We start from the raw sequence: 12,699 nt of genomic DNA on the forward strand, positions 1-12,699 counted from the left end.
GAGCATGGAGTCTGCAGGCCCTGGGGCTTTCCTGTGGGGGCTGTGTGTGTTCCATGCTGAAGCTGGGAAAATGCCCCCCTCTCCACGGGGTTGCACTTTGTACTGGGGGCTCAGAGTCCCCCAGAGACTTGCTTCCTCCTACAGCCCCTTTCCATGGGGTCCAGATAGGGGGCTCTTGAGGTCAGGCCAGGAAGCCCATCTCTAGGGCAGACCTCAAGCCATGTGCCGACTTTAACTCTCCCCATGCACCACACAACCCTTCCTACTCATCCAGGCAAACCCTCCTAAAAGTTAACTCCAGGGTGGCCAAGCTCGACTCCAGACACCCAAGAGGGCCCACACCACCTGAGGTCCTCCTCTCTGCTAGGTAGACTTGAACAAAGGATGTAGGGGCTAATATGCACTAATTCAGTCAAGGCACATGGACAGTTATCAATGCACTGTGTAAAAATGCACACATAATGAGCTGCATTTGTGGAATGATTCATAGTTCACACAGTAGTCTCGCATACTGGCCTATTTGACATGTATTCATACCATGTGAGTTCTGACTGCCCTGTGGGATAAGCATGTAAACTAAAAATAAAATCCTAAGCCCCAACTGACTGAACAGATTACCTCTTGGCCAGGGGGACCCCAGAGAAACCTTAGAAACTGAGTTCCTGGCCACGATGGGACAGAAGGTCAGACGTGCCTCTTCATAACCCACCCCCCTCCCCCGCTTTCGGATATTAGACACAGCAATGACCCAGCACTAATGTTAAAATAGAGACTACAGGACTGATGGAGCAGACCCTTTGTGGCACTAAGATAACAAATTATAAACAGGACCTAAGTCCATACCAGGCAAGGATTAAGTCACACACCCTACTTTTACAAAGTACTCTGTGTTCTAACTACCACAAGGATATTATTTTTTTTTTAGCAGTAAAACAGGCACTGCCCTCAAGATAAGCAAGATTAAAACAATGGCTGCTTCCCAGCCTTCAGCATGGCCACCTTGCAGGCTGTAACCCTTTGTAAGAAATAAAGTCATCATGGTCTCTCATCTCAGTTTGGAATGTGGCACCTGCTGAATCTTGGTGACAATCAAAATTCTTACTGCACCATCTTGGTGCCTATTCAGTGGGGAAGATTGGCTCCTTGTAGCAAAATGGAAGGAGAGGAAGTAAGAAGGAATGGATATTGAGCAGATAAAACCAAAAGGTCTGACTTAGGGCAGAGGCACCACTCTGGGCCTGCATGGCTCTGCCTTTCCATCACACTCATAACTGGAACTGCAGATAAATATCCCCAAAGATCTCACTGTGTATTTCTCCATCTGGCAACTGCAAGCTCAATTACCAGGCCAAAGCCTGCAGAGGAAGCCTGAAGTTCAAACATCATGGGTGGGGCAAGGGAGGGGGCGGTTAATCGGGTGTAAAGGAATGAAGGTCAGCTTGTGCCACCTTCCCCCATTCACATTCTGCTTATGCATGAAATATTCCTAAATTGAATAACCTCGTTACATTTTTTTTCCCTGTTGTGAAAATAATTGTCCTTAAAGGTAGCAGACAATCTCAGAAGAGAGTTATGGTTCATGTTTTAAAGCCCAAAAAGGAAGGGGAATAGAGCCTTGGGAGGAGGATAAGAGTTTGGAGAGTAGTAGTTGAGGGAAGAAGTCCGTGAACAAATGCGGCTAAGCTCTTTAAGTCCCTAAGAAAGGTAGTTGGAGCCAATTCAACCATCTTCCAAAACAAGGGATTTGCAACTCACTGAAAGTTGAGGATCATTTATGTCCACACTTTCATTCAAAATCTCAGCTACAATAAATGGATCTGGAATGAAATGAAAACCTTTCATTAAATATATTTTCAAAACAGGCGTGAACGACGCTGAACAAATCCCTGTCAGCTGCACAGGTGTCTTTGTAACACATTGGCAGTTAGCGTGACAATGCACTGGAAGCGGCTAGCCTCCAGGTTCTGCTCCAGCTGCTCAGCATTCACCCTGCCCCATGCCCTCTGAAGAAGCAGCTTTGCCGACAGTGGAGGGCCAGCAAAGAAGGAACCTGAAAGCAAGTGTCCAGGTGAGCAAGCACTCCCTTGGGGAAACGGGAATTGTAGTTGAAAACTCTGGACTTCTACTTAAGGAAAAGGGAGAGATTTCCCAGTGTGGAATGAAGTTCCATGGCACAGGCTGTGTTCACCCCATGGCACCCCTGAGGAACGAGGGTGCTTTGAATGTCCCCTGGAAGTTGGCTCAGTTTGTGCAAGGGCTGCTGGGACGAGCTATGGGGCAGATGGGGTGAGGACCACTAGTAACTGAGTTTTAATTGGGACCCAAAAGTTCCAGGCTCTGCTTCTTAGAACATGGCCCCAAACAATGGTGGGAGCCCATAGGTTCCCATCAGGGTCCTGAGCAGAGAAAGCCATAGAGTGGGTGACATTTATCTGCAGAAGCCCAGCCTTGCTCTTCTCCCCTTCTGTTTCTTGCCTCTCCCTGGTGTATCACGTGCACCAGCACCTTCCTCCAGGTCTCAAGAAAGACTCCTAGGTCAGCGGAGTGAAAAGAGCTGGGACTTGGAGAGGGAAGACCTAGGCTTGGATCCCAAACCTCACACCAACTACCCACGTTACCTCAGGCACAGGCTCTCTGAACATCCGAGAATGAAGATAGCTACAGCCCACCGACCTCACAGGGTGAGGGAAGATCAGAGTCCTGATCTCCGAATTCACTGATAAACTGTAAAGCGCTGCCATGTTCTAGGTAACAGGATCCCACAGTGGTGTAGGTGTGCCTAAGCCATTGGGGCTGCTGTACAAACACAATGCCTGGGGGTTTAAACAACAGACGTGTGCATGTCACAGTTCTGGAGGCCCAGCTCAAGGCACCTACTGTGTCGGTTTTTTCTGAGGTCTCTCTGCTTGGCTTGTAGACACCATCTTCTCCCTGTCTCTTTACATCATCTTCCCCTGTATCTTCTCTGTCCTAATCTGTCTCATATGGCTCTGTCTTATGAAGACGTAGCCATATGAGACCTGCCCCAATGACCTCACTTTAACTTGATTACTTCTGCAAAGAAACCATCTCCAAATAAGGTCCCACTCTGAGCTACTGAGGGTTAGGGCTTCAACATATGGATTTGTGGGGATACAATTCAACATGTAACAGAATGGATTTGCCTCTCTTTCTTCTCCCAGCACTACTGCATGCTATCCTGTTTCTTAATGAAAAGCTGGAAGTCATTCCTAGCTCTACAGCTGTGGGTCCCCATTTTGGAGGCTGTTAGAATCTTTCAGGGAATTTTAAAAATGTGATATCCAAGCCACATGCAGACCAGGTAAATCAGAACCCTTAGGAGTGGGGTCCAGGCATGGGCACATTTCAGAGCTCCCCAAGGGACAAATCTGAGAGCTACTGCCTTAAAAGGACTTGCGGGGTGAGAGTGATTAAATGTTGACATACCAGAGCTCCTTTCCTGAGGGCTTCTGCTTTGCTACAAGGCTCTGCTCAGGAGCATCCAACTCCTGATTAGGCCTGAGATGGGTCAAAAAATTAGAGCAAAAGCTGGAAAATTGTCTCCATAATGAAATGAGTGACTGCATGTTTATAACAGCAGTGCCCTTGGAGGAGAGAGATGCTCATTCCAGTGTCTAGCACTAGGGAACGGGGGTGAGCTGTCCAAGCAGAAACCGGATCAAGGACGACGTCTCAGACATCATGCAGGAGAAGCTCTCTCTTCTGCAGTCTTATCAGCAAATGCATCGTGCTCTTTAGGGCGGCTCTTTGGTGACAAGCATTGAGACGATAGCACCATATGGAACAAGATGATGAGGGCCCCTGGCAAGATGCTTGTGAGATTGCGCCAGCCTTTGGGGCTAGAGTAAGACTCCCTCAATGGGGTATGTGAAAGGCACTGGCTGTTCACCAGCACCAGAGAACCTAGAGTTTGAAAACCCAGATCCTGAAATATTTTCTGGTATCTGGGCTCCTGAATCTATCCTGATTTTCAGTAAATCTTTTTGAAAGTTTTGGTGATGTTACCTGCCTTAAAATGGGACAAAGAGGCATTTTTGTTCACTCTTGGACCAGGGCTTGAAAGGGAGCCCTGTACTCTTGAGACCTGTAGGAGGGCTGCAGGAGGAACAGGGAGAAAGCCCGTCCTTGAAACCCCCAGAGGACGAGGGCACTGCTGGGCCAAACCTTGTTCCTCAGACATGTGTTCTCCTCCCATCTGCTCACTCACTCATTCATCTATTCACTCATCCACTCGTTCACTCACTCGCTCACTCATTCATCTATTCACTTATCCACTCATTCACTCACTCAATCATTCATTCACTTATTTACTCATTCACTCATTCGCTCACTCACTCATTCATCTATTCACTCATCCACTCGCTCACTCATTCATTTATTCATCCACTCGTTCACTCACTCACTCACTCATTTGCTTATTTACTCATTCACTCATTCACTCACTCAGTCACTCATTCACTCATTCACTCACTGAGTCACTCATTCACTCACTCAGTCACTCATTCATCTATTTGCTCATCTATTCATTCACTCCTTCACTCACTCATTCATCTATTCACTCATCCATTCATTCACTCACTCACTCATTCACTTATTTACTCATACTCACTCATTCACTTATTTACTCATTCACTTATTTATTCATTCACTCGTTCACTCATTCAGTCACTCATTCATCTATTTACTCATCCACTCGTTCACTGACTCACTCATTCATCTAGTCATTCATCCACTCCTTCACTCAGAAATTCATTCACTTACTTACTCATTCACTCACTCAGTCACTCATTCATCTATTCACTCATCCCCTTGTTCACTCAGTCACTCATTCACTTATTTACTCATTCACTTGTTCACTCACTCAGTCACTCATTCATCCATTCACTCATCCACTCATTCACTCACTCATTCATTCACTTATTTACTCATCTACTCCTTGACTCACTCACTCATTGATCTATTGACTTATCCACTCATTCACTGAGTCAGTGACTCCTTCACTTATTCACTCATCCACTTGCCACTTCTGTGGCTTTCAGGGGAGATTGGGCATCCTCCATCCTCGGCACAGCCTGGGGGTTCTTTACTTTGGCCCCAGCCTCATTGGGCAGCAGGTGTGTGGCTGCCTCCCTCTGTGGAATCTTCTACTTCATGCCAGCTCCTCCTTCCTGGACCTAGTTGCACGCTCCTCCCTGCCTGGCTGCAGTTGCATTTACTCATTCATTCATTCACTGACCCACTTATTTACTCACTCATTCATTCACTCACTCATCCATTCATCCACGCATTCATTTATTCATTTGTCCACTCATTTGCTCACTCAATCATTCATTTGTTATTCATTCATCCACTAATTTACTCATTTTTTATTCATTTACCCACTCAATTCACTCACTGACTCATTTATTCACTTATCCACTCATTCACTTATTCACTCATCCACTCATTTACTTATTCATTCACTCATCACTCATTTACCCATTTATTAATTCACTCACTCACTCACTCATTTATTCACGTATCCACTCATTTGCTCATACATTTGTTCAATCACTCATTCACTTATTCACTCATCCACTCATTTACTCACTCATTCATTCACTCACTCATTTACTCCCTCATCCACTCATTTACTCATTCATTCATTCACTTGCTAATTCATTTATTCACTTATCCACTGATTTACCCATTCATCCATTCATTAACACACTCATTTATTTATTCACTCATCCACTCATTCACTTACTTCTCATCTGCTCATTTACCCACTTGTTCACTCACTCAATCATTCACTTACTTATTCATTCATCCACTCATTTATTCACTCATTCTTTTACTCACTCATTTATTCACTCATTCACTCATTTAGTCACTCACTCTTTTATTTACTCATCCAGTTGTTCACTCGCTCAATTACTCATTCACTTATTCACTCATCCACTCATTTACTCATTTATTCATTCACTGACCCACTCATGTATTTATTCATCTACTTATTTACCCACTCATTCATTCACTCATCCACTCACTCATTTACTAACTCATCCAGTCATTTACCCACTAATTCAGTCAGTCACTCACTCATTCATTTATTCCCTCATCCACTTATTTCTTCACTCATTCATTCAACCCATACTCAAAGAGAACTTTCTTTTTTTCTTTTTCTCTTCTCTTCTTTTTTTTTTTTCTCTTTGAGATAGAATCTCATCCTGTCGCCAGATTGGAGTGCATTGATGTGATCTTGGCTCACTGCGACCTCCGCCTCCTGGGTTCAAGCAATTCTCCTGCCTCAGCCTCCCATGTAGCTGGGATTACAGACGCACGCCACCACGCCCAGCTAATTTTTGTATTTTTAGTAGAGACAGGGTTTCACCATGTTGGCCAGGATGGTCTCCATCTCCTGACCTCGTGATCTGCCTGCCTCGGCCTCCCAAAGTGCTGGTATTACAGTGGTGAGCCACCGCACCCGGCCCAGAGAGAACTTTCAACATGCCAAGTACAGTTCTGTGCCCATAGATGAGGGAGTGAGCAAGATTGACTAAGTTCTTGTGCTCTTGAAGCTAATATTTTACTGGAACAGACATACAATGAGTAAGCTAACAAATCAATATACAACAGCTTCAGGTGGTAAGAAGTACTGTGGAGAATGATGAAATTAGGTAAATTAATAGAGAGAGGGCAGGCAGGAACGGGAGCATCCCATTTTCTCTACGGTGATCAGAATAAAAAGGCAGCATAGCTAAAGCAATTGTTTGGCCTTTGCCTCCTTCTTATAAAGAGCATTGGTGTTTACTTAGCTTTTCAGCTTGCAAAGCCACCTCAATCCACTGTCTCAGTTTATGCCCACAATGACCTGGCAGATGGAGGAAAACAGGCACTGTTCTTTCTATTTTTGCTGGTGATGAAATTGGCACAGAACACCAAAGGATGGAGCTGAGATTCATGCCCGGGCTTCCTCCCCACCATCCCCTCATGTTGTATCCACCCCTGACTTTTGTGTCCCACCGAGGAAAGAAGAAAGCCACCCACCCCAGTGACCATGACCTCTAGCTGCTCTCTCTGCCTGTGGACAGCCAGCGGATTGGGCTAGGACACAAATGCCTTCCATTGATTTTCCTTTCAGCTTTTATTGGGCACTGTTCATGGGACTCTTTAAACATCAATGTGGTTTCCCATGGCCTTCTGAGGAGCTGTAAAACTTCTTTCCTTGCCATTCAAGTTCAATTCTGGCCTCAATATGTTCTATCTTGTTTTATGTTTTTAATGGAATTCAAGTTTACAGAATTAAATGAATCATTATTCTTGATTGATGATATAGTCTCATCCTTGCTCCATACTTGACTCTCCTGCTGTCTTGTATTTTATTTCATTTATTTACTAATTTGTTTTTAGTAATATAATGAAAACCAAGATTCATAGCACTCAACCCAAGAACTTCAACACTGGCCACTAAAATCCATATGCCCTTCTGGCTTTATTTCTCCACTCAGATGGGTAGCCTCCAGCCTGAATCAGGCATTATGGTTCTCTTGATGTTTTTAGTGTACAGTGTTAGTAAGGGTGTGTATGTGTGTGTGTGTGAGCCTGAGCAATATATTGTTTAGATTTCATAGCTTTTTATTCTTAAAAGCTATTCTCTAAGCTGTAGTTATCGCCATTTAGCCTCCACACAGTAGGATCTAAGAATATGGAACTTATTAGAAATGCTAATTATTGAGTCCCACCCCAGACCTACTGAATCGGAAATTCTGATTTGCATTTCTCTGATTACTAATAAGTTTAACAAACTTTTAATTTCCTGACTGGATGTTTGTGCTTCCTCTTCTCTGAAATGCCTGACAGAATTTTGCCCAGAGTTTTTAAATTGTATTGTTTATCATTTGCTGATTGATTTTAGGAGTTCTTGATGCATTTTTGACAGGAATTCTTTCAGGTTAAATGCATTGAGAATATTGTCTTCCAGGTAATAGCTTCTGTTTTCAATTTCTTTGTGCTGTCTTATAATGAGCAGGATTTCTAATTTTCGTAGAATCAAGTGTTTGGCTCTTTTTTTGTGGTTGCCACATTTTGAGTCTTCTTTAAGAATGGTTTTCCTTACCCCAAGGATAGAAACACCTATATATTTTCTACTAAAGGTTTGAAAGTGTTTGCTTTTGACACATAAGTCCTAAGGCCTTTCAGAATTGCCTTGTGTGTGGTATAAAGTTGGGATCCGTGTTCACTGTATTTTCCAAGTGAATAGTCACTTTTTCCTGGCTACATTTGTTGAATAGCTCCCCTTTTTCCCCCTGATGTGCTGTGACTCGTCTGTCAAAACTTGAAGCTTCACAACTGAGTGTGGTTGTTTCTGGGCCATCTATTCTATTACATCAGCCAATGTGTATATTTTTACATCATCAACAACTGCCTTAATTACACACACTTCATAGTAAATGTTTATATCTGGTAATCAAGTTCCCTTTCCAGATGTGTGTCAACTGTTTCTATTGGAATTTTCATTGAGCTTGTTTTGAACTGATGATCACTGTGGGGAGAATTCCCACTTCCAGCGCTATCTCCTGAGACTTCTTCCAGGAACCCGAGCTCTCAGTTCAATTGACCGTCCTTGTTTCAAGCCTTTGCTCATGCTCCCTCTTGCTAAGCCCATCCCACCTCGCAATTTAGAGCACACCCTGCTCTCTCCACTCTCACACTTCAATGCTCAGCTCTGCCTCCTTCCCAAAGCTTTCTCTAAGAGCTCAAACCCTCGGGATCCCCCATCCCATTGAAAAGGAACAGTGCCTGTTGAAAGGAAGCTCTGTTAAATGTTAGCTGTTATAATGATTATCAAAATAGTTTCTCCATTTGCTGCGAAATTTTTTAAAGGTAATTTATTTTGAATTTTTTCTTAAACATTTCCTAAGAATGACTATAATTCTTCAAATTTTCTCTTATTTTTCTAAAGCCATAGCAAAGAGGAGGAACCAGTGACTTTCTAGAGGAATTCCTGGCAGGACACCCCCGCCCAGCAGGAGCTCTGGGGTTGTGGCGGTGGACAGGCTGGCACTGGCAGATGTCTCATCTGAACTCAGCTAACGGCTTTCTCCAGATTCCCACCTTCATAGATTTCAGATGATTTTGAGGGAGAATCTGGACAAAACGTTTAAAAGGACAAAACGAGTCCTTTTAAAGTGAATTTTCTCTGCATATGATGCATAAAGTCCCAAATTAAAGAACCTGGAGAAGTTTTATGGATCAGTTTATGGCTGCATGAAAGTTGACTCTTTAAAAATGTGTGGCCTTTGGTTCTCGTAATATTTGTTCTGTTTGTTTCTGTTCAAGTTACTAATAAAAATTAATAAATTGGCTGTTCTTGAGTCTTTGGAAACTGGTTGTGTTTCCAAAACAAATACACCTGCCTGTGACCATCATAAAAATGATCTATCCAGGATTATCTGAGGTTATAAATGTTAAAAAGAAAAGACAAAATTTAAAGCATCAAAAGGCTCTATAGAAACAAACTGGTCAGTAATCTGTGTTTTTGAGAGGCATTTAATGATCCATAATTAAAATGCCAAAGTTATTTTGTTTTCTTCTATTTAGAAATAAATTACTTTTGAAAAGAGAGAGTTGTGGATTAAAGACAATTACTGAAATTTTTATGACTTTGATTTTCATGGTAATTCATGTAATACAATTTTTTTAAATCTCGGGTTTGAATCTTTAGTAAATTGTACTTCCACAAGAATAATGGTTAATAAAAAAAAGTCATTCTATATGCTGTACATCTCTCTAATGGTCAGGCAGTAAAAATTCATTAAATATTCTAGGTCTAACACTAAAGAAAAAATAATTCAATCTCATAGAACTTTGTGGCTTGGAAGCTACATCATAACCTCAAAAATGAAATTCAATGTAATAAATACTTACTGAGGGCATATCCAGGCCCAGAACTGGACTCTAAAGATGCAGAACTGGACAGGACACAGCCCTCCCCTCAAGCAGCTCAGCAACTCAGCAAATGCCTGTGATGTGCCACTGTTGACTCTAGCTGCCATTGCACCGGAGTTTGAAACTATTACTGTTCTTTCCTTCTGATGGTCTGGATTCTGCAAGAACTAGACTTGATTAGAAGTGACCTGATTTATAGAGCATGTTGCTTGGTTCAGTTGTACCTCGATTATTTATCTAAAAGACAAGGATGATGGGTCTGACCTTCGAGAGGCAATACTGTGAGGCTGCAAGTCACTTTTCTAACATCTTAAAACCTGTGCAGAACCCACTCTCGTGTCAAGACAGACTATCAATCCTTCATGAGCTGAAGTCTAATGAATCACTCAGCAAATACATGCCTCCCCTCCCTCCCTCAGGGAGATGGATACCGGGGACCAGGAAGTCACGATGAAGGACAAGGAGTTACTGCAGGAGAAGCCTTGCTGAGAACAGGAATTAAAAGACAGATTGGGGAAGTGTCTCTGCCAAAGTACTGAGTTCGCCTACTATTTGGTAATAAGAACATTAGATTCTGTTCCAGGAACCACAAAATATGAACATAAATAGATGACCATATTACAAACATATTTTGAACATAAGTGTATGAACGTATTTATTATTATAAATATATGAACATAAATTCAGTGAAACAGTGAGGCTCCTTCAGGCCCAGGTGTGAAGTGCCCACTGCGTTGAAATAGCAGCTGCTCCCTGATGCTCTCCACGCTACCTTCACAGCGTTTTCTATTCCAGCTCTCCTGGATTTCACGTATTTTGTTTGTTTTCAGACCGATCCTCAAAGAGGCACCTTGACTTTCTGGTTTGGACACTGTACTCACAGAACAGCATCTGTAAAATTTTAGTTGCTCAGTGGTAGCATTTGATGATAAGGAGAAAAAGCCCAACACAGTTATGCTTCCATTTAAAAAAAAAAAAACAAGCAGTGGACATTGAAGAGCCTGTGGCAGATGAATAGGGATTGAACATTAAATTCACAGAAAACAATATCTTTCCCTTCAAAAGAATCCTTTATGGGTTCCCATTGGGAGTTACCTTATGACATTCAAAATATTATTCAATTTACAAAAAAAAGTTGGGGGATGTGTACATGCAGAACAGGGGGAAAATAGTGCGGGAAAGAGTCTTCTGTTCTGTGCTGATTTACTGCATTCCGGGTTGATGCATTCAGAATGATGAAAACAACACATCAACCACTATTAGAACATATAAGATAAAGATTGCTGCTGATGGCGAAAATGGTTACGTAAAAACTTAGGTCCTATACGTGGGGCTGGGGAAATAGAAGTCAAGTAATTATTATAATCAGAGGTCCTACGTTCCTGAAAAAAATTATATTGGTGGGGTAAAATGAGTCCATTTAAATCCATCCTGTATAAAAGGGTAATCGGTTTAAAAAAGTGTCCTAATAACGGTGATTATTACTTCAGAGTTGACTTATTCAATATCAGTCCCGGGAGAAGCTATTTGAATGATGTAGCCACTGATAGTCTCCAAGGCTTTCTGGTACTTTGCAAGTCAAAGTTCACACATAATCTGATCTCCTATTTATTTGTTTATTTATTTTTGAGACAGAGTCCCAAGCTGTCACCCAGGCTGGAGGGCAGTGGCACGATCTCAGCTCACTGCAAACACTGCCTCTCAGGATCAAGTGATTCTCATGCCTCAGCCTCCCGAGTAGCTGGGATTATAGGCATGCACCACCCCCGCACCCAGCTAATTTTATTTTTATTTTTATTTTTAGTAGAGATGGGATTTTGCCATGTTGGCCAGGCTGGTCTCAAACTCCTGACCTCAAGTGACCCACCTTCCTTGGCCTCCCAAAGTGCAGGGATTACATGCGTGAGCCACTGCACCTGGCCCCTATCTCCTATTTAAAAACAATTGGGGAAAATGTGTCCCTGTGCTACTACAGTCTATGAACGTCCTCAAGAAATAGCCAATCAGGGAAATGGTGGCTCAGCTCCTGTAGGAAAAAAGAATCATAAAAGCCCCAGGTGTTTTATTTTTAAATCTTAACCCCACTTCTTTCTTTAAGGAGGAGGACACATGGCCCTCACAGATTGTTATTAGTTTGGAATTTCCCTGCTGAGTTTGGCTATGATCATGAAGATGCAAGCTTGGGAGACACACTTGTTTTCAAAGACAAATCCATCTCCAAAGAAAATGAAATGCATTCCCTGAGCTGTGGGAACCAGGAACTACCCATGCTTGCCACTTCTGGTTAAAGTAAGGCATTGAGAAGAGAATAGACAGAAAGAAGGAAGAAGCTGAAGCAACAAACATCAGACCACCAAATAGCACAAATCACATATCCTCCCTTTTTTTTTTTTTTTTGAGGGAATCAGTAATAACAAGGAATCAAAATGCCCATCCATCAAGATAGTCACTTTTATCCAATTCTCACTCCGAGCTCAGAAATGAAAATGTTAGAGCAGACAGGGTGCTGGATTTGGAGGCCAGGGAATGACCAGGCACATTTCCTAACTCACAGCCGGGCAAGCTCAGAGTGCCACTAACACACCCCGCAGCATCTTCCCAAAACTTGTTCAAGAATTCCCTTAAATGTGTTAAACACATGGTGGTGTGAAGGAGAGAGGGCGGTTCTAGACCCAGAGGGAAAGTAAGACAGAAACCAAGGCTGAGCCCTGGGCCTCAGGGTGGAAGATCAGGATAGAGTTAGCTTCT

This window comes from Pongo abelii, chromosome 5, assembly GCF_028885655.2.
Source record: "Pongo abelii isolate AG06213 chromosome 5, NHGRI_mPonAbe1-v2.0_pri, whole genome shotgun sequence".
Taxonomy (NCBI): Eukaryota; Metazoa; Chordata; class Mammalia; order Primates; family Hominidae; genus Pongo; species Pongo abelii.